At 55.3% G+C, this 22,668-nt stretch overlaps 1 protein-coding gene across 5 annotated transcripts in view; it reads right to left on the bottom strand.

Moving 5' to 3' along the window:
* Positions 1-22,668, bottom strand: part of PXN (paxillin) — a 42,948-nt gene that overhangs the window by 14,315 nt on the left and 5,965 nt on the right. The window contains exon 1 of one of the 5 annotated variants that reach the window (XR_001919367.1): positions 2,839-2,859. The exons of 3 other annotated variants lie outside the window; for them this stretch is intronic. The gene's annotated coding sequence lies outside the window, so the exon portion shown is untranslated. Of the gene's footprint in view, positions 1-2,838; positions 2,860-14,287; positions 14,312-22,668 lie in introns of those variants that run through there. One more of the 5 variants, XM_018061138.1, reaches the window with a different exon arrangement.

The raw sequence follows: 22,668 nt of genomic DNA, 5'->3' as shown, positions 1-22,668 counted from the left end.
GTGGAGTCGAGCCAGACCTGAGGTCAGTCCCAGTGCCTCTGTCCACCCTGCCCATGGCCACAGCACAGATCGCCTGGCCCCCACCTGACAGCACTGGTTCGAGGTTTACAAGGAAGAGCAGATGATACAGGACATGGGAGGGGGCTGCAAACATCACGTGTCATCTGCTTCAGAAATTCAGGAGAAAAAAAAAAGATTTTCCTCCAAGGAGGCCAGGTGAGGGTGCCAAGTGCTGACTCCTCCTCCTAAGTCCTCTCTCGGTAGGATCTGGGCAGGACAAGAAAAGGGCGACCTTGAAGAGAGAAGAGGAAAGTAATAAAGTAACACTCAAAGTGAAACGTCTGGATGTCAGAGAGAAGGGCCCCATCATTGTCCAGGGACGCGTCTGGCTGCCGATTCCACCAAACCCCCCCACAGGCACCTCAAGGAAGATCAGGGAACATAGGAGGCGTGGGGGGTACTTGCTGGCCTCTACTTTGTGTTTCTGGGGCTGCTATCTCCCCTGAGGCTGCACAAGGGTGCCGGGCCAAAGTCTTCTTGCAGGCTCAGCAAACTCCTCCCTTGCCTGAATAAACAAAGGAGGCAGGTGGAGGACAGGACAAGGGAGTCCGCCTTCAGGCAGCGCCCCAAGGTGTCTGAGCTGGGGGGGTCCCCAGTTTTCAGCTAGAGTTACTGCCTGGCGCCAGCTCTGGATCCCCTAGGGGCAGGCTCAGAGACTGCTTAACATATGCCCCGGAGAGGGTGTCCAAGAAGACACCCTCCCTTCCCATGTGTTCGCAGGCTGCCTTTCATCCACACAGAGGCAGCATCTGAAGCAGTTCGGGCCTAGGAAGGCCTCAAACTCCACTAAGCTTCTGGGTCCAGGCCTGAGCACTCTGGGACAAGTCAGAGCCACCAGGAGGGCCCCGGTCACCCTGGGGAAGGAGATCTCTCAGGGGCTTTCCAGTCCCCTTCTGGAGGAAACCACCCCAGATTCTGCAGGTGCTTTGCCTCGAGGATCAGCTGATGCAGGCTCTGGCACTTCCATCCAAGAAGAGGGTTTCTGGGTACAGGTGCACAAGGTCTCTGAGTCTCTCCTTTTCACACTGTGGGTGGAGGGTGTTAACGCTAAATCTCCAGCCCACCAGAGGCAAAGGCCAGCCAGCGGCGCCTGGCGGCGGAAGGGTGGGCACCGTCCTCTACTGCCACCAGGGGGCGCTATTCGCCCATTGGCTCTCCACGGCCGGGAGTAACCAAAGGTATGCTGCTGCTGCTGCTATGCTGCTGCTGCTGCTATACCGCGCTGCAATCACGGAATTTTAGAGCCAGGGGAAGACCCCGGAGCCCCTGACTGGCCACAGGCGGGCACACCTGGGAAGTTTCAGTGCCAGAAAGGCCTAACTAAACTGGAAGGACGGAGCAGGCTGCAAGAAAGAGCACAACAGGGCCCGGGAGCCAAGTCTGCAAGCACATACATCACTTGAAGGCGAGACTCAAAAGTGCTACAAGAGCCAGCGGGAACCCAAGAGAGACAGGCACAAGCCCTGGCTTCCAGAGTCCGGTGGCTGCACCTAAGCAGCAGTTCAGAGAGGTGGTGGCTTCGGCTGAGAGCTGCCCAGGTGTAGGGAGGTATCTGGGTGGGCACGGGGCACCAGAGCCAGGCCAAGGCGACAGGCCCTTCTCCGAGCTGGCTGCAGTAACCATCCACTGAGCCCAATCCTCAGGACAGAGTGGGAGCTGCTAGGTCTGCTGCCCTGAGGGGGTTAACACTCAGGTGTCCAGGCTCTCTGCCCTGGGAGGGAGGAGACCCAGGGGCCGGTCTGTCTGCATTCCAGGGCCACTCACATTCCCAAACCAGCTCAGACACGTGGGGATGACGGGAGGGGGACTCGGGTGGGAGGACCCCCTGATGCCCCCAACATAGGGGATCTCTCCCCCAGGCTGCAGCTCCTAGGGCCTGGGCTGACTCAATAAGAAGTTAAAGAGAAGCCATTAACCACCTCCACCCCCAGCTGGAGTCTAAAGACAAGCCAGGCCTCTTTCGCAAGCCTGCCTTCCTCCTACCCAAGCCTGGCCACTTCTTAGAATGTGATAACGACTATCAAGATCAGAGGCCTAGAGCTGGCCGGACGCCAGAGAGAGTGAGATAAAAGGCCAGCCGTGATCCCTCAAGGTGGGGGCGCGGGTGGAGGCAGGGTGGGGGGAGCCCAGCACAATGTCATTCCCCCGCCCCGTCCTAGGCTCTGAGGACTCTAGATGTTAGAATTCACACAGGGGATGGTTCTGAGTCACACAGACTCTGCTCCATGGCCGAGTTGCTCGGCCAGGCCAAGCTGCTTAACTGCTCCTGTGCCTCCGTTTTCTTGTCTGTCCAATGGGAATTTCACCATCTGACTCACAGGAATAAGGACTACAGGAGTGGATATAAAGTGCCCGCTTTAGCACAGTCTCTGGACGGGCAGACGAGCGGGCGGATACACACACATTCTCTCGGTTCCCGCCCACAGGGATGGTTAGGCCCAGATGGGAAGGAGAAAAGTGCTTCCCACCGTGGCCCACTCCTGAAGGCCAAGGGTGCTGCAGTCTCGGATCTGCAGTTGAGGGGCACCGCTCGGGGGGGCGGGGGGGGGACAAAGTCACGACGGGAGAAGCCACCCCAGCGGGTCTCCGAATTGGGGCAGGTTCATGGGAGCATCATCGCATCTGAGAGTTCACAGGCCACCCCCTAGCTAGGCCCCGCCCACCAACGCTAGGCCGACTTGAAAGAGCTGGGGTCCTCTGGCCACCAGAAAGACCCCACCTTGACGTGCCTTGTATTCTCAACAGGAACAAGATCTTTCCAAGGCTGGGCTCACCCACCTTCTTTCTGCAGGCCACTTTAACTCAGCTTCCACGGCCCAGGCAGGTGTCTCCTTAGAAGCTGAGAAGCTGAGGGAGGGTGGAGCGGATCCTGCCCTGAGAGCTCCGGTACAGGCTGTCCCAGTGGCCCAGGGCCAGCCGTCCCTCCCCGCCATTTATGGTGAGACCCAGCCTCTCACACAGACAGCAAGTCCCTTCCCCGCTAGACCTGGAGAGGCCCGGCCTTCTGGCCTGCCCACCCTGCTGGGCTCAGAACGCCGGGCGTTTCCGCCCTGCTGACCACCGGGGTAGCCTCAGTCACCTCGAGGGTTTGAGAAGAAGCTGCCCGAGCTCAGGATGCAAGCAGGGAGTGGGGCTTGGCCCTGCCTAAGGAAAGGGGCGCATGAACAACAGGGCCAGCTCCCCTCCATGGGGATGGTCTCATCTCTCGGCCCCCTCTGCTGAGACTTCCAGATTAGGAAGGCTAGTGGCGGGAGGGCGGGTCTCCCCTCCCTTCCCCCAGCCCTGAGCACATGAGCAGTAGGGGCAGAGGTAATCTAATCCATGGTGGCGGGACACTTTTGCTTGCTGAGTAACTCCCCAGGAATGGGGAGCTGGGTATATTTATCCTGATAACTGTCCTGGGAGGACAGGCAGATCTGGGACTAGGAAGGGTCAGTCCGACCATTTCAGCCAGGTCCGCTCTGCACCACCCAGCCCCGGCAGCCTGGGCTAGGACCTGACTAGGAACTCGGTCTCTCGGAGGCACCTTCCCCTGCCGATCTGGGTTCTGGCTTCTTGTCAACCGACGTCTCCTCTCCAAGAAATTAAGCTCTGGGTGCCCTATCCCCGGCAGCTAGCATGAAGGGTTGAAAGACACGGGATGGTGAGGAGGAAGAAGATGGAGAAGGAGCCGTGAGCCAGAGAAAGCAGTGGGCCCAGCCTGCCAGGTGCCTAAAATAAGCAGACTCAATTGGCTCCCACGCCAGGTTGCAAGCTCCGAGGAGGAGGAGACGATATAATCTCGGGTGAGATTTATGTAGAGAACTTTCCTGGAGCTCTTCGGAGTTTGTCTAAATCCAAGATACTGCTATTATCTGAATCCCAGACAGGGAAACTGTGCTCCCTAAGGGGCCAGGAAGAGAAACGATCAATACTGAAGTGTCATTTAAATATTTAATAGCTGTGCCTGGAGGTTATGAAGACTCAGCTACCCCTCCCCTCCGCTGACTCATGCCTCACTCAACAGGAACTGGCATTTTCCTCTCGGCCCTGAAGGAAGGGCGGGCTGGGGGTGACACACAGGAAACCAGGGGAGTAGGCCGGAGTCTTCCAGGCTGCTGCCCCGAGAGGTGGGAGGCGGCCCTGTGGAGAAGGCGGCTCTTCCCTGGGCTTCCCACCTGCCTCGGAGGACAATCTCCCGCCTGCCCTTCCTTGCAGGGACTGATACGAGCGCGCTGGCAGGCAGGCTGACTCTCGACTGGGTGCCTGGGTGGCGCCCAAGCTCACAGAGCACAGGCAATCAGGGACACGAGAGGATAAAGGCGCAAAGGCCGCCCGGGGCCACCCCAAGCTCCAGGCAGAAGCCAACCGAGCCAGGCCCCGTCTGCACCAGGCACCCAAGCAGGGCGCCCCCCCCCCCGCCCCAGGGACCCGGCCCTCTGAGGGGGCTCCAGCAGGCTGAGTAGCAACAGGTGGCGAGGCCACCCAGGTATACACTGCACATCTCCACCACCCACAACGGGCACAGCAGCAGGTCCAGGCTGCCCGGACGGCCAAGTCTCGTTCCTGTTGTAAATAACTCATCTCTGGGTCCAGCATCAGCTGGCCCCGCCCTCCTCCAGAGGGGCCCAACCCCGTGGACGCATTTCATTGGTCAGATTTCATCCACCTCCTCAGGTGACCCGGGGACTCTGGACTTTTCTAAAGTCACATCTAGGGTCCAACTCCAGGCCCACCCTGTGGTGTCTTCAAAGGGTGACATGTGGATTTACACACAACTAGTGAAACAGACAGCCTCGGACCCTGGAAGCTCAGAGGCCGGGGCTTTTCTCAGCTATTTCACAGGCCATCCACGCCTGCAATCTGGGCTCTTCAAGGCAAGTCGGGCTGCTGCAGAGCAGGGCGGCTCCGGGGGCCTCCCACCCCTGCTGATCATCAACAGAGCTTAGGAGGGGCTCTGCAGTGAGTCATCCGCCCTACAGAGACCCAAGCAGAAAGTTCAGGAGTTTGCCTGTGTTCCAGGAACGAGCTGCAGCCTTCTCCCGATGTTTGTGGATTTCGTAGCACCAGTTACCCACTCTAGCTAGTCAAGTTCTGACTGGCAAACACGGCTCACGGTGGCTCATGGGGAAGCACAGGTCCCTGCTTCCCCATCTCTGGAAGCTGGGCCCCTTCCCAGCCTGTCCCTGTTCTTCCGTAGCACCTGTGATAGCCTGCGGGTCCTTTCCCAGCTCCCCACATGTCACTATCAAGCACCATCAGTTCTTCCGTCATTGGGCCTCTCCCCTTTTTTTTTCCCCCACTTTTTGGCTGCAACTCAGGGCATTTAGGACAGTAGTTCCCTGACCAGGGATAGAACCCACACCTCCTGCATTGGAATGCAGATTCTTAACCACTGGACCACTAAGGAAGCCCCCCTCTTCCCTTTACTTGCCTCCCTTTCTTTTTATCACAGGAAGCCAATCACTTAAGACTGGCAACCGAATCCATCCTCGCCCCTTCTCGAACTCACCGGCAGCCCCCTGCCCTGCATTCCCCGACTCTAACCCTTGCAGAAGAGGCCAGCACATGAACTTCTTGATAATCCCACCCTTGCGTGTGCATCCACTAGACAGCTCGCCCTCTGAGGGCAGGAACCTCCTTTCTGCGCCACAGATCCACAGCATGAGGCCCTTCGTGAGCCTCTCGGGTGGTGACTGAGTGTGTGTCAAGCAAGGGGGACTCACGATGCCCAGCCACTGACGACCCTCTCTGCCTGCGGGGTGAGATCAGAACCCCCAGGGCTGGCATTCTGGCCTTGAGCCTCTTAGAATACAGTCCCGATCAGCCTTTACCTCCTCCTCGGCCTGCTCACCACCACCTGCCTCTGCAGCCAAACTGGGCCCCCTCGTCCCTCTCCCCATCTGTGTGCCTTTATTCACAATACTGAACATATACCCCCACCCCCACCACCCACAGGGATGTCCATACCCCCAGGGGGCACGTGGAGACCGGAGGCACAGGAGTCAGCTGGGGGTAAACCCAGAACACCCTCTCAGGATCAAACTGACTCAGGAGCAAGAAACTGAGACGACTGCCTTGAATTACAGGGCTACTGTACAGTGGACAGGAATCCACCTGCCGATGCAGAGGACATGGGTTCAACCCCCGGGCCGAGAAGATTCCACGTGCCTTGGAGCAACTAAGCCCTCATGGCACGGTTACTGAGCCCACGTGCTGCAACTGCTGAAGCCCATGCGCCCAGAGCCCGTGCTCCGCAACGAGAGACGCCACCGCCACAAGCAGCCCACGCGCCGCAACCAAGAGCTGCCCCCGCTCACGCAACCAGAGAAAGTCTGTGCACACAGCAATGAAGACCCTGTGCGATCAAAATATAAATTAAACCACTAGAAAGGCTACTTTTATGGAATCCGATGCCAATGAACCATGAGATTAAAAACTGAGGTGTCAAAGCGCCCTTCTGCACGTGCTCGTGGTGAGGGCTCAGGAGACATTTAAGCAGCCCGCGGAGTCATCCTATCCAAACCATAGACGTGGCTGCCCACAGGGTGCTGGGAGCAGGGCTGCCTACCACACAGCTCTCTGAAGCCCCCATCCTGGCATCCCAGCCCACATGGCAGTGTGGCTCAGTGGACAGAGCGGGCCTCCAAGTACAGAGGGGCAGCAGAGGGGCACGTTCAAATCCACAGTGCTCTCAGCCTGCTCCCAGTGGCAATTCTGGGTTTTAATTGCTCAGACACCTCACAAAGTGCAGGGTAAGGAATCAATGAAATCAATGAGTATACGAAAGCCACCGCAGGGGGAGAACCTCCTGGGTGTCCCGCTGGGACAGGAGGAGACTCAGGAAAGAAACCCGTGGCCCCGCCCTGAGAACAAGGGGAGCCGGGTACTGCGGCCAGGAATCCCGGGAGCTGTGACAGGTCTGTCACTGACTCGGGCCTCCTTGCCGAGCAAAACCACTGACCTCATCCCTCCGTGCCTCGGGTTCATTCCAAGTCCTCCTTGGAGAACATCAGCTGAGCCCAGGAGCCTCCGACTCACTCCCGGGCGAAGACAGAGGCCCTGGTGGAGAAGCTTCAAAGCTTCGCGGCCCCGCCCCCAGGCCGCTGCCGGCTGAAAGCCCTGTGACTTTGAACCTGGAACTGGGACAACTGGAGGAGCCCAGGGCAGGGCGGCCCTTCCCCTGCCACCGAGGCTCAAAGCCCTGCCAAGTGCCCCGAGGGGACCCAAAGCCAGGGCTGCATGACCTGAAGGAAGCTCAGATTGGGGGGGGGGCACGCCCCCGGACACGGGCAGAGGGCGCTGCCCCCATTTTACGGAATGGGACAAGGAGGCTCGGAGACATCTGAGGAGTGCACCCGGTGGCCTGGCGGAGTCGCCACCCCCACGGGGACAGCTCTGCCTGGCCACAGAGCTCACTCTCAGTCTTTCCGTAACACCCCACTGTGAGGGGAACAGTGCGGGCAGCTGTCCCTCCTTCTGCCTGTCACCACTCTCCGAAGCCCCCGTCTCCAGTGCCCTTGAAGCCATCCAAGAAGCCTGGCCACTGAGGTGCCCCTCCACCCCCACCGCTGCTGGGAGCCCGTGCTCTGGGCCTCCCTTCTTGTCTCTCCCTCCTCGGTGTGGCACAGGGAGCTCCCTGTTCTAACTTGCTGTCTGGGGGCTTGGGGGGTATCTATTTGCAAGAGCGTTCCCCCCACCACCACCACCATGCCATACCCACTAGCCCACTGGAACATCATGACCCAAGATGGGGCTACCCCGGGGGAAGGCGCTGACCTCCACCCTTTTCTCATCTGGACAGAGGGAGGGGCCCGGGGCTCAGAGAGCTCAGAGGCTCCCCAGCCTCCACCAGAAGCAGGGAGAGGAAGCAGGAGAATCATCGGGAGACAGGCAGGCAGGCAGAGCTCCCTCTGAAGGCACCAAACAGCCAACTAAAAGAGGGACAAAGAATCTTGCGCGTGATGTGGGATCGATCAGCCTGAGGCGTGCCACCACCTGTCTGCAGCTCAGGACCACAGATAGCGGACACTTGCTACTTTCTTTGCTGTTACTTTTTGAGAATACACTGACAGCGGGTTCGCCAACGTTGGCCCCACCCACGTGTGTCCCAACACGATTTCTTGAGGGCGAGAAAGGGCTGGGAGGGGCTCAGAACCCCAGGCAGCACCCTCCGGAAGAAGGATGGGCAGCTCCTGATCCTTATCTGCCATGAGTATCATCTGGAGGGTGTGACGCTGCAGAGCACAGTTGGAACCACTCTCTGAGAAAGTCAAGAGCAAAAACGAAGGGGCAGATGGGCCAAGAAAGAGCCAGGGCCAACTGGCCCCCACGTGACCTCAATGACACTTTCGTTTCCCTATAAGTCTCTATGCCATCCAGCCCTGGTTTTCCCAGTCTCACCAGTTTGAAAGCCATCTACTTGGTTTGGGGCAAGACAAAATTCTCGGGCCAGCTGAGTGCGTGTTGGCTCCTCCCTAGGAAGGGAGGGGCCCCCGATCTTGTCCCAGTCCCTCCAGCATCGCTGATGTGCAGAGGAAAGATGCCTTCAGCCACCACCCCGAGGACAGGGCAGATTTCCCTGGAAGCCCAGATCCTTGCCCACTCTCTGCACTGGGAAACCAGCCTCTTCCTGGATGGGGAGGCCGCGGTCCTCACAGCGTTGGCTAGCCAGAGTCACACTGCGAAACCGCGAGAGTGAAAAAGGAGGGAGAGACTTTGCTGAGGGTCCTTCTCAGGGAGGGAGGGACCTCTGTGGCCTGTCGGTCTCGCTGGAAGGGCTCACATGTAGGGGCATCAAGGAACAGAGGAGGAGGATGGAGGGGGGAAGACCCTGTAGTCCACCAGCAAGAAACCCCAGAGCGGAGGCAGGGAGCCAAGCAGATAACAGGTTTCACAGGAGAATTGATCAGGGACGTCTGTGCCCCGGAGATCATGAAACAGACAGGGGTCCCAGGGCTCTGCTTGGCTTGGCGAGGCTGGCCTCCCTCGATCACACCCAGCTGGTGACATCAGAAGATGAATCGGGGGGAGGATCCATCTCAGCCCTGGTTTGGATTTTAGTGGTGGAGACATCTGGGGCTCTGGGAACCCAACCCAGCAGAGCCAGGACAGGTGACAAGAGCAGGCGCCAACCGTAACGCCCTGAAACATCACACAGGAAGGCCCCAAATGTCCTCACACCACAGCATTCCAGAATTTTGTTTGGAAGTTAGAGACTGTCTCTTTTGGGGGTGATGGTTCAGGGAGACCATTTCTATCACTCATTCCATAGGATGCTAGGTTCTGTGGTTTGCAGAGAACGCTTTCTTATTCTGAGGGGGCCAAGGAGAAGGGCCACCCACGGTGGAGCACGGGACAGCCCAAGCCAGGACCACGGGATCTCGCATTGTGCACTCAGCCCAGCGGGGTGCTGTGCACCGCGTGCGCGCGCGCGCGCGCGCTTGTGTGCGTGTGTGCATGTGTGTGTGTGTTGGGGGGCGGCGTTGGCCGCACACAGCTGCCCTGGACAAGGCTGGTCTAAACTTGCCGAGAATGCACAGGACAAGAACTGCTGTGCCCCTGGCCCTGAACAGCTGCATGGGAAACTGGGGAGCCCCGTGGTTAACCGGGCAACCTTCGATCTGGACAGAACTGCCCGCTGGGGCTGCTGCCTCTCCTCCTGCCTGCCACTGCGTCCAGAAAGGAAGTGGTCACCCAGGAAGGCAGCGCGCTGATCAAGCACAGCCGCTCCTGCCCTCTTTAACACCGCCTGTTTCTCCTTTTCTAAAACACGAGTCTCCACATGGTTACCAGAGAAGAAAGCGGGGGAGGGATAAGTCTGGGGTGAACAGATCCACACCGCTATAATATAAAAGGGATTAAAAAGGACCCCCTCGAGAAGGGAATGGCAACCCACTCCAGTACTCTTGCCTGGGAAATCCCATGGACACAGGAGCCTGGCGGCCTACAGTCCATGGGGTCGCAAAGAAACGGACACGACTGACCCACTGAGCACACGCTGTATGCTACAGGGGAACTGTGTTCAGTATCTTGTAATAACATATAATGGAAATGAATCTGAAAGAGAATATATAACTAAGTCACTCTGCTGTACACCTGAAATGCTATAAAGCAACCATACCTCCATAAAAAAAGAAAAATCACACACACACACAAACAAGCAGCGCGACTCTGTCCGCATCCACCCCTCCTTCTGTCCACCCCTCCTTCTGTACCCTGAACTGTGACATCTTCCTCTTTGGAAACCCTCCCTGGCAGGAAATCGGGGTGGGGTGGGGGGTTGCCTGTAATGGAAGGGGTGCCTGACCTCACTCCACTGTCCCACCCCACATCCAGCTGAGACAGGAGCTGGGATGAGAGGAGTCAGCTGTCACTGGCTGTGAACAAGGACGCCTGTTTCCACGTGGAAGACACAAACTTCAACAGTCAGGCTCAGAGCACAGCCCTGGCACCCTCGCCCAATGTCCGGGTCCTCTGAGGCAAGATCCCAGGGCCGGTGCCCTCCTGAGCGCCACCAGCAAGTGTGGTGGCAGACAGTGGCAGATTGGAGGAGGTGCCCACGGCTGCTGGGGGTGAGGCAGCAGGGCTGAGCCCAGCGGCTCCGGCCAGGGAGCACAGACTCTGATTTCACAAGGCCTTACTTGTCTGTACCTACCCACTTTTTTGGTGAGACAGGAATCATAAATGGCTAAGGGTTGGCCCAGATAATCTCGCAACAGCTCTTTTAAGTCAGGAACTCTGATTCTTCTCCTTCTGGAGAAAACTCTAGAGGCAGCAGGACCAGGGGAAGGTGGGCACAGGTTCAAAGAGGCAACAGAGAACATGGCAGAGACCACCGGCCCGAGGCATGAAGGCCCCAGCCGGCCACACAGGGCCCTGGGTGTGTTTGTGCTTTTTCTCCTTTCACTGTGGGATCTTGGTGCTCTGAGCAGGGACTGAACCCGTGCTGCCTGCGGTGGAAACACAAAGCCCCTAACACCGGACCGCCAGGGAAGTCCCTGTTTGTGCTTTTGAAAGAAATCTGAGTTAGCCTTAAGAAACTGAGAGGTTTCACCCAAAAGCCAAAATGTCTGGCTTCCCGGGAGAAGTCACAAGAGCTAGCAGTTCACATCTGTGTTCCTGGAGGGCCACCACTGGCTGTCCCTTGAAATCCAGCACCCTTCTTTTTGGGCCTGCTCCACCCACTCATAACACCCACCGGCCTCAGCAAGTACGTGAGTTTGCCGCAAGAATGCAGTGTGAGTTTTGTAGCTGAACAACTTCGGTCATAAGTCCTGGCTCTGTCACTTGCTGGGACTGCACCTCTTTGAGCGCAGTCCCACATCTGTAGACTGGGTCTGAAAACAGCCTCTAATATCACAGGGGTGGGAGGGGGGTTCCCCAGAACTCGCCTCCCCCTGGCCTTCCATCCCTCTCCCTGGGAGCCGCCTCACCTTCACCTCTGGTGGCCCTGACAAGTGTCTAGAAACACCACACTGGGCACAAAGGTGACAGAAGTACAGTGTCTGGGGATTTCCCTGGTGGTCCAGCGGTTAAAACCCCGTGCTTCCACTACAGGGGGCGCAGGCTCGATCCCTGGTCGGGAAGCTAAGGTTCTGCACGCTGGGCGGCACGGCCAAAACATGACAGTGTCTGTTCCCACAGAGCGCTGAGTGGGAGACCGGCATAATCGGGGCCAAGGGGAAGGAGCAGGGTTTTTTCCTTCCCAGGCCCAGGGTGGAACAGAGGCAGAGGTGAGACGCACCCAGGCAGACAGAGAGGGCCGGACCTCAGAGCACAAGTCCCAGCTTGGGGAAAGAGGGGAGCGGGAGGTGCTGTGGAGTCTGGACGTACCGGGGCAGACGGCAGGGCAGGGGGAACGACAGGACCAGGCTCGTGTTGGTGCATCAGCATGTGCAGGGGAGCCCCGAGGGAGGTGGGGCGCGCCCGAGGCGGCCGGGGAGCCTCAATGCTCTAAATAAAACTAGGCGAAATCCAGGCGACCTGGTAACTAAGCGGCTGTGAGGAAAGAGAACAGGATGCCTCCCACGTTTGTTTCCGGCAGGCGGACAGGTCATCCACCAGATGAGACAGGGCAGGTGGGAGGAGGGGCAGGGCCTTGGGGAGGAAGGCGCATGGGAGGGTCAGGGTGACGGGGGCAGGTGACGACCTAGGACAGGCAGAGCCACGGGGCTACCAAGCCTGAGGTCTCTCTTTTCCCCTGGCCAAGCTGCCTCTGAATCTCTCCGGGGCCCAGGAAGCAGAGGTTTGGGAACGAGCACGCCTGTGTGCTCTGGCTGGGTGTGGGGAGGCTGTGCACTGCCTGCAGCCGGCTTGGGGAATTCTCGGGGTGCTCAGCCCTCCCTCGCCTTGCTCCCCAGGGCCCAAGTCCAGCCCTGGGATCCAAAGAAGAGCCAGCTCCATCCCCCCAATGGCTCCCCTCCGGAAGAGGGGCCAGATCCGGCGTGTTATCACAGGAACCAGGTCCTTCCTGTCACACAAGCACATGGGCTCACCGCTGGGGCCAGCAGGCCCAGGACACTGAAATCTCAGGCCCCACGCTCTTGTGGAAAAGCCCTTCAAAATGGGCCCTGGGCTCCACCCTGGCTGAGCCGGGAAAGAATTTGCCCCAACAGAGGCTCTACACCTGACTGGGTGTTCCAGAGGCCGGCCCCACTCCGACTGCCATTCCACCGAGGAACCAAAGGTTAGTGGCTGTCAGTGGTGGCCTCATGGCTCAAGGCTGAGTTTGATGAGCCTGTAAGATCCAACTGGGATGCCACACAGTGCCAAAGCAGAGCCCATGAATTCATCATCACACACACAAAGCCTCCTCCCTCTGGGCCTTTGCATTCACAGCACCAGCCGCCTAGACCACCCTCCTGTCTTCTTTACCACGATAAATCCCCAGAGACTCCTCAAGACTTCAGTTTCCTCTTCTGCAACCGAGGATAAAGAGGATCCGCCCTGCCTACCTAAACAAAAAGGAATGCATGGTTTTTATTCTGGAGAGTGGGGCGTGGGGGGGTGCCTCTTTTGTAAGCGCTTCCCAAATCTTGGTGTGGAAAAAAAGCATTTTGGAGGGTGAGGGGATTCCAGCTTTTTCATTTTCCCCCTTGTACACAAAACAAAGTAGAAATAATATAGATTAAAACTTCAAAAGTAGTTAATGAGTAGAACAAGGAGGCACAAAAATATCCAGGCAGGAAGCAAGCCTATTTACAATGAAGAAGCACACATAAATTAAGGTAGTCTGTCGTTTTCATATGAAACGTTAAAAAAGAAAGTCAAACATGCACTTCATGGGTGAAGTGAAAGAGAGAACATGGCTGTTGGAAGAGAGAAAACAACACTTATTCGGGGATGGATACCCCACAAGGTACAAGTCTTACAGCACTCTGTAAGAGATTCCCATATCTTATTATAGAAATCCTTGTGATTTATATAAACAATGAAAGTGGGGGGCTTTTCTAAAAGTCAAGACTCCAGTTAAAACACACACGTTAGGGACTTCCCCGATGGCCCAATGGTTAGGACTCTGCTTCCAGTGCAGGGGGCACCAGTTCGATCTCTGGTCAGGGAACTAAGATCCCACATGCCACATGGCACAGCCAAAAAATAAAAACAGCAATGAGAATGATGAAATAATTTTTTTTAAGAAATATAAAATAAGTAAATAAATAAACCACATCAAAGAGTCAGTTTAGGGTACCATTTCCTCCAAGAAGCCCTCCATGACTACATCTCCGGCATAGAATTCCAAGCTCCTCTCCTTTGAGTTCCCAAAGCACCGTGCATATCCCCTACGGGAGCAAACAGGCAGAAACTGTCGGCCGGAGTGCCTAGGTCCCACCAGTCTGTGACAGTTTACCAGTTTATCGAGGGCAGGCAGGCTGTCTCCATCCATCTTTACCTCCTTGCCTCCAGCAGAGCCATGCCAAGCCCGTCCATCACCAAGACCTGCTCACCCCCGCAGTCCATGCCACTCCTGGCTTCAGCGAGCACTCACGACCCGCCCCCCACTGCCAAGCACAATGGGGGGTGGGGAGGGTGGCCTGCACAAGCAGCAGGGCCCCAGCCCTTCCTCCTCTTCCATCCCAGGAAATCTCCCTCTACTGAGATCTAGTTACCACCACCCCTCCCAAACCGGCATCGCTCCTGCCCTTTAAAGAAACAAAAAAAAAAGAACAAAATCAAAGGAGCACCGCAAAGGACTCTGTGGCCTGAGCAGAGCAGCCCCTGGTGGGTATTTAAGGCTTCAACTCACTGTGTGGCCAGTCTGGCTTCCTCTGTGGGTGCCGGAGGGCAAGTCAGGAGTGGGGGCTGGCCAGCGGAAGCGAGGCAGCTGGCCTGGGGGGAAGCTGGTACCCGGGGCAGCCAGGCCCTGGGGCGGGTAGGCACTTTCACTTGGCGCTGGAGGGCCGGGGAGGAGGAGGGCAGGGAGGAACAGGGAGGACCGCAGCCTCCGTGTCCTGCGGACCTGCTCCTGTCTGTCACACCTCTTCCCGGGGGAAAGAGGAGGCAGGAGGAGACAGGAGCTGGAATGTGCTGATTTTCTGAACCCTGGGCCGCTGGAATGTGTTAGCAACACCAGCCATGGGGCTCTGTAGCTGGGGCAGCTGATAGCATCATTGATTATCACCACCCAGCACAGATGAGACAGCCAAAAAAGCACGCAAGGATTAGCGATGCAGAGGGAAGCCTCACAGGCGGGGGCAACTTGCCAGCGAAAGAGAAAAGACGACAGGTTTTTGGAAAAGAAACTGAAAGAGAGGGGAGAGGGAAAAGATAAGGTTTTGCAAACATTTTTGTTAATTTCTTTGAACTTAATATACTCAACAAACCCAAAAGGAGGCAAGAAAAGACGAAAGAACTCAGAAAAATAGTAGAGGGACTTCCCAGGTGGCTCAGCGCGAAAGAATCCACCTCCCGATGTAGGAGACAGGAGGTCGATCCCTGATCCGGAAGATTCCACATGACGCAGGGCAACTAAGCCCGCGCGCCACGAATATTGAGCCTGTGCTCTAGAGCCCAAAAGCCACAACTCCTGAAGCCCACAAGACCTAGAGCCTGTGCTCAGCAACAAGAAGCCACCACAACGAGAAGCTCACGAATCGCAACTAGAGTGAGCCCCTGCTCGCTGCAACGAAGACCCAGCACAGCCAAAAATAAAAAAATAAACAAACATTAAAAAACAACAAGAACAAATGGTAGAAACACAAAATAAGTGGCAAGATCGCAGACTTACACTCAATCATGCGAATAATTATTTTAAATGTTAGAAGGTCTATATGCTTACAATTAAAAAGTAGAGATTGTCAGATTGGATAAAAATGCAAGATTTGAAATAGGATATTTATAAGAAACACGTTAAATAAAAAGACACAGATAAACAGTTCCTACCAAGGTGACAAGTATAAAATGACCGGGGAAAAGATACCACACTCATACTAATATCAAGAAAGTTGGAGTGGTTCCGTTAATACCAGACAACATGGACTTCGAGACAGGAATATTATTAGAGATAAAGACCCTCCATGACGATAAAAGGTCAATTTGTCATGAACATTCAATAGTCTTAAACACACATACATCCAATAACTGAGCTTCAAACTAGATGAAGCTAAAATTGACAGAAATGAAAAGAAAAAAAAAGATAAATCCACAATCATAGCTGGAGAATTCAACTAACTGGAAAATAACCCAAAGGACTTCCCTGGTGGTCCAGCGGCTAAGACTCCATGCTCCGGAGATGCAGGGGTCTCAGGTTCGATCCCTAGTCAGGGAACTAGATCCCACATGCCGCAACTAAGACCCCGGAGCCAAATAAATTAAAAAAAAAAAAAAGGTATGAGCACTCCTTTGGTGATGATGAAAATGTTCTGAACTGGACAGAGCCAATGGCCACACAACCTGTACTAAATGGACTAGATACCATTGAATTGTGTCCCTTAAAGTGGTTAATTTTATGTTATGTGATTTTCACCTGGGCTTTTAAAAAAAATGAAGAACATGTATATTACATGCATGCCTATATATTTATAAATATATAGAAGATGGGTGGGAAAGATACACACCAAACTGTGAAGTTATCCCTGGAGCGGGAGGAAGGACTTTCACTTCTGTACCTTCCTTTTTCTTTGTTTTTACAATAAGGATGTATCTTCTCTGACAAAAGAACTTTTTACAAAGTAACAGTATCAGACACATAATGACATTAGAAAGATCTCTAGAAGAAAACAAGGCCTGAGGCCACACTGTGGCAAGTGTGTGGTTCTAGAAAGAAGACTAGGACCCCAGATACACCCCCAAAAGAGGGCTAAAAAGAGAGGGAAAAAAACGAAACACAACAAAACACAGGCTTGTTCTGCTACTAAGCGTCCTAGGCAAGTGCTTTCTCCTTGGAGAATTTCAGTCTGTCACTCTGTAAAACAGGTGGGCTGAACCTCATAGGTCATTTTCCAATGTTTTTATGTTCTTATTTTCAAATTTTTGAAAAACCACAAAACCCCTTTTGTGATTGCAGCCTCCAATGGAAGCTCAGTATATAAACAAAGTGAGCAGCTCCGATGGAAGAAGTAACGGGCAGAAAACCCCAACCACGGGAGTGGGTGGTATCCTAAGGCCCCTTCCACTCTCGAAGTGTAGGAGTCTAAGAAAGACTGAATCGGCCCAGAACCACAGGGAAGGGAGTGGCCACTGGTCACGCTCAGTAGAACATTTGGAAGAGAAACTTTCACAGGCAGTAGAAGCAACAAGAAGAGAAAGGGCAGAGCTGGGACGAAGCCCAAGCTGGTGACGAGGAAAGGAGCTGCTACCAGCAACGCCATCAACAGCCCAGGACCACACAGCCCAGGGTCCCCCAGAGGCAGACAAGCTGTGACATCCCTGGGCCCACGCCTCTGCCCGAGGTCAGGCAAACAGATAACAGCTGGTCCCAGGCCGGTGTTCCCGCTGCACTAAGGGTGCAAACAGGATGTTTAGGGACAGATGACCACAAGGGATCACAGGGAGGGGACAACCGCCTCCAGGTGACCCCCAGCTTTCTTGTGGCGTCAGCACACCAGGCCAAAAAAAAAAAACAAACTTCTGGTGCAGCTCTCCAGACAAAGCAGGTGAGGATTCTTGGAAAGTTCAAGACATATCAGAAGAAACCTGAGGGGTTGAGACAGGGAGGAAGCAAGGCCACCAAGCTCGGTAGCTCCCTCGCCCCCAAGATGTAGCTAGGCTGGCGCTCCACCAGATGGTGAGAAAACTACACGTCCACTTGTGGGGACAGAAGACTTTCCAAGATGAGCAGCAGGTGGCCAAGTGAGCCCGGGGGTGAGGGCACCAGGTCGTGTCCCTGAGGCACGAGGGTCGTTTTCCAGGTGCTGTGGTTGCTCTTCCTTCACACCCACCCCAGAGGGGCCAGCCCGATTTGGCTGTCCTGCAGCTCAACAGTGCTGAGAACCCACCCGGGCTGGCCGGCAGGCCTGGGAGTCCACGGGACACATGGTGAATCCGGAGGAGACCAAGTGCAGGCTGTGTGGGACACGCCCATTCCCACCCAAAGAGGAGGAATGTTCCTGGAAACAGAGGGCAAGGAAAAAGCCTGGCCAGGACTCTCTGAGCCACTCCACACCCTGAATGAGGGGGGCCTGGGGCTAATCCAACGTATCAATTGCCCCTAAAAGGGCAGAAAGTCAGGCAGGGGGGCAGCCCAGAACTAAGCCTACTCCACTGACAAAAGCCAGTTTCCAGCCCAGAAACTCTCCTGTTCTACTGCTACTAGGAGCCTCACTGGCCTGGATCCACCCTGGGAGGCCTTGTAGATGCTACTGAGCATCCTTCATGGCCTGCCTTGGCCAGCGTACGGCCCGCGAGTTCCAGGAGAAGCCCAGGGCTGACCTCAGAGCGCCTCTCAAATTTTCGCCTTACATGAGCAATCAGGATAAACCAAGCCACCAAACAACCTCCTCCCCACCGCTTCCTCCTCAAAGCCACCAAAGAGGCTAGGGGAAGTGAGACGTCATATAACCAAAACCCAACCTAACGCCACCAGTGCTAGGACTGACCATTTCATTTGCAGAGCCCCAAACGTGCATCAGTCACCCTACAGGGCCACGACCGCTCCTCCAATCACATTGCCAAGGGAGCTAACAGCACTCAGGGTTCCTCCTCCAGGCCCTGGCTGAATGGCCGTCCAGGGCTCTGAATGCCACCTCAAGGCCACAGCGGACTCCGGCAGCAAGCTGTGAAAGCAGGCGGAAAAGTGACCGAGAAAGCCAAACCCCACCCTGCCCCTGTGACCCACGACTAGATTATTCCATGGATGAAAAAGAACCATCGTTACCATTTATTGAGCACCTTACCGCATTTCAGGAAATGAGCCTGTTTCACAGATGAGGGGACTGAGGCTTGGGGTATCAGGTGACCTGTCCAGGTCACGCAGTTGGCAAGGGGCAGCACGGATACAGAGCGGGGAGATGAGGGGCTGATGGGGGACCCTGCGTTCTGACCCGGGGCTCCGGGTGGCCTCCCCACCTGCTTGAAACCCAGAGGGCTTCGCACTGATTCTCCAGCGGAGGCAGTGTTTTGATGGGGGATCAGCGTCTTGGTGGGGGTCTGCAGTTCAAACCCATTTCATCATTGACCACCGTTAGATACTTCATAGGGTGGGACTTCCCTGGCAGTCCAGTGGTTAAGGAGGGTTTCACCTTCCAGGGCAAGCAGCGCGGGTTCGCAGGCAGGCAGCCTGGTCGGGAGGCTGAGACCCCACGTGCTTCGTGGCCAAACGACCAAACATAAAACAGAAGCGATACTGCAACAAATTCAATGAAGACTTTAAAAATGGCTCACATAACAACAATAACAACAAAAACTTAAAAAAAAAACTCATTAGGCAACCACAGAGAGAACCGAGCCACGTTTGGAGGTTAGGGACACTTGAACAGCAGGTGAGATCCCTGTCCTCGAGGGGTTTACAGGGCAGAGGGGGAAACACAAAGGAAAAAGCCCAATGGGCACAGATCTGTGGTTACAGGAAAGTGGGAGGGTCAAGAGGTTGGCTAGTTTTAACTGGAAAGAAAAAAAAAAAAACTTTCCTAAAAAAGTGCCTGCAACTGAGACCTTAAAGAGAGAGAAAGGAGACGGACAGGTCAGGGGGCTATTTTCTGCTACATGGACAAGGGTCCAGACCCCAGGCAGGGCTAAGCGCTTGGAGTGGTGAGAAGTCAAATCTAAGTCACAGAATGGAGTTCAAGAAATCCCCTATATTTGGCAACTGCGTGTCTGCTGTAAATGGAGGACAGGAAGAGAGCATTTTTAGGGACTTCCCTGGTGGTCAAGTGGTTAAGAATCTGCCTGCTACTGTAGGGGATACGGGTTTGATCCCTGGTCTAGGGAAGATCCCACATGCCACAGGGCAACTGAGCCCGCAAGCTACAGCTGCTGAAGCGTGCACGTTTAGAGCCCATGCTCTGCAACAAGAGAAGCCACCGCGACCAGAGGAAGATCGGGAGCAGCAACAAAAACTCAGGGCAGTTAGAAATAAATAAACAAAATTTTTTAGAAAGAGAGCATTTTTGGAACTTTTCAAAGCAGGCCTGCTGCAGGCAAGAGAGAGCGCCGCTGTGAGAGCCGGGCTGTCAAGTCCAACCCACCGGTGCCAAGGAGGATGGGCGTGCAGTGTCACCAACTCCTGAGTTTCCAAAAAAAAAAAAAATAGCCTATGGATTTTGAGGTGCCATCTCCTGATACTTTCAATGCTGGCATCTAATTCTGAACATGTTTAAATACCATGAAGGCCGAGTGACATGGGTCTGCAGGCCACATGCAACCTGTGACTTCCCATCCCTGCCTTCAGGCTTCCAGCATTGAAGGACCAAAAAGAGAACCGGCTGGAGCACTCAAAGACCTGAGACCAAGCTCTCACAACATTATCTGTGGTGACACTTGGGAGTGTCCCCTTCCTCTGTGCCCCGAGCTGCAGTTTAGCTTCCCCATTCGTAAAATGGAGAAACCACAGCTTACCCCAAAGGGCTTCTGTCAGAATCATCAATGGTGATGAAACACATAAACATGTTTTCTAAACTGTAAAATGTTGCAGAAACAGTTTAACACAGGTCAAGAGAAGGGAGAGGACAAAAACAGAGCTGACAATAGACTGAGGCGGCAAAGAGAGAGTGAGAAGGAAATGAGTTGGATCTTTGCTGGCTTGCAGACCGGAAGAATCTGGACAACAGAATCCACGTCAGGGGTGGAAATATAAATTTAGGCATCACCAGCATTCAAGTGATAAAACAGGTCACGCAAGTAGATAAACCGACCTGGATACCTAGGAGAGAAACAGGGCGCCCAGAAAAAGCCTTCGCAAAAATGCACTGGTGTCCCCCCAAAAAGGGATCAGAGAAGGAGGTAGGGAAGGAGGCGGGGCAGGGGGGGGGGTGGAGGGTGGTTCTTCCGGAGAATGGGGGATCTTCAGAGAAGCAGAATTTAAGGAAGGGAGGGGGAAATACGGCTGCTACAGAGTGGGACGCTCTCTCAGCCAAAGAGAAAAACGTGGAAGAATGGCCCGGGCTGCAATGAAAAGAGAACAGGAGGAAACTGAAGAAGTCAGGAGGGGGATTTCTCAAGAGGTCCAGTGGTTAAGACTCTGCTTTCCAACGCACGGGGTGTGGGTTTGATCTCTGGTTGGGGAACTGAGGTCCCACATGCTACAGGGTGTGTCCAAGGAAAAAATTAAAGAAGAGAAAAAGAAGTTAGGAAGGACAAACAAGGTCGGGGGAGGGGGGGGGAGAAACCAGAAGGAAAGCGGATCCAGGTGTATCTATGGATAGGTCACATCCAGGCACGGATGTCGACACTGATGGGAGATGCTGGGGGGGCGGGAGTCGCCCAGGGAGTTATATGACATGTTGAGGTGGGAAGAGGGGGGGGTGCAGTGAATAACAGACAGATGTCTCAGAGGGTCTGTCGTCTGTGTGCTGAGCACTCCCACACCCACATCACTTGGCCTCCCAACAACCAGGGAGGCAGCCTCAGGCTCAGTTTACAGCCCGCTTGCTGTAACAGGGTCTTGCTGTTGTTGCAAAAAGCATCCGTTCAGAAAGGCACCCAGACCAGTGTCCAGGGGAAGAGTCCAGCGAGCTGAGGATCCCTGCAGTGAAGGGAGAAGAGCTCCCCAGAGGCCTCCGCCCACCTTGCTCACGCTCACCCCAGGCTCCACTCTCTTCCCAATCGGCCTGCTCGAGTGTGTGACTCGCTCTCCCCAATGAGAACACAGAACAGAACATGGCTGTTTCTGCCAAGCGCGTTCTGAATAAGCTGCATTCCATTTCATTAAAACAATTACCTGAGTCCCAGCCAAGAATTACATAAAGCTTCCTCCCAGCACCACCCCTCCCCACCCCCCCCACCCCGCCCATAAAACACACGCCATTCTGCTCCTCGAACAGGCGGTCAGGTCGGACCCGTGGCTCTGAGACCCCCCCTAGGACGACCCCATGATCAGGACCCAGCGGCCAGCCTCGGGGTCCTTGCTTGGAGGACAGACAGACGTGAGGCTCAGAGAAGACCCTCGTGTGAGGCACTCCCCTAAGGAGGGCTGACGGGCTGCTAAATGCTTCTAGTGGGCACCAGGGGCCCTCTGAGCCAAGGGGGCCACCGATGTGGGAATCCGGCTGTTTCTCCCACAGAGATGGGAGGCCCGGTGGACGGGCTTTGGAGTCAGCAGAAAGCAAGACAGGAGGGCCCTGGGAGTGGGGATGCCAGGAGCGGGAGCCTCAAGTCTGGAGACTCGAATGGCCAAGAGGGGCTGCGAGCAAGAGCCTGGGGCCACTCCGGCCTCCACTGCCCACCGGCTATGGTGTTCCTTTGGCCATAGATAAGAGGTTCTCCTGATGTGAAGCGAAAGGCATGTCATCCCCTCCCCCCAGGCTCCAGCTGCCCAGAGGCGGCTCTCTGCGTCCCCAGGCCACCCCTTCCCAACTCCTGCTGGAGCCCGGCATCTTGCTTGCCTGGACCGCAGTCTGGTTCACATCGCCACACTCAAAATAACCCCAGAGGCTCCCTCCACACCAGCGATGCTCGTTGCCTCTGCCAGGCCCTGTCACTGTGTGTCCCCGTCCCCGGCGGCATCACCAGTCACTCCCATGCCAGGCCTGCCTGGCTCCTGTCTCTACTCACCCGGTCTTTCCACCACCTGTGTCAGAGTTACGGGAGGCTGAGAGTCACTCGGGTCAATCACAGGTAGGCAACTGATGCCCATCCCTGATGGAATGACTCCAAGCCCGCTGTGGAAAAGCAAGGTTTTCTCACCTTTTCCCCCCCAACTCTTTATCAAGCAAACGTCTAAACATGCAGAGAAACTGAAAGGCCACTGCAGTGAGCACCCACATGCCCTCCACCTGGGTGCAGTCACAGTTGATGTTTGCCATTTTTTTTGTACACACATGCACAAGTTTCCTCTCTTCCCCTCTTTACATATACACACAGTACATACACATCCTCCCTACGTTTTCTACTACACCATTTAAAACTGCGTTGCAGACATGGTGACACTTCACTCCCAAATACTTTCACCTGCACCTAACAATAACAACGTTCTCCCATAAAACCACAATCAGACGAGAAATAAACATTAAGAGGCCATCTTTAAGGGGAAAC

The sequence above is a fragment of the Capra hircus genome, chromosome 17 (genome assembly GCF_001704415.2).
Source record: "Capra hircus breed San Clemente chromosome 17, ASM170441v1, whole genome shotgun sequence".
Taxonomy (NCBI): domain Eukaryota; kingdom Metazoa; phylum Chordata; class Mammalia; order Artiodactyla; family Bovidae; genus Capra; species Capra hircus.
Note: the sequence above shows the minus strand (reverse complement) of the source record. Positions and strands in the feature narration are given on the sequence as shown.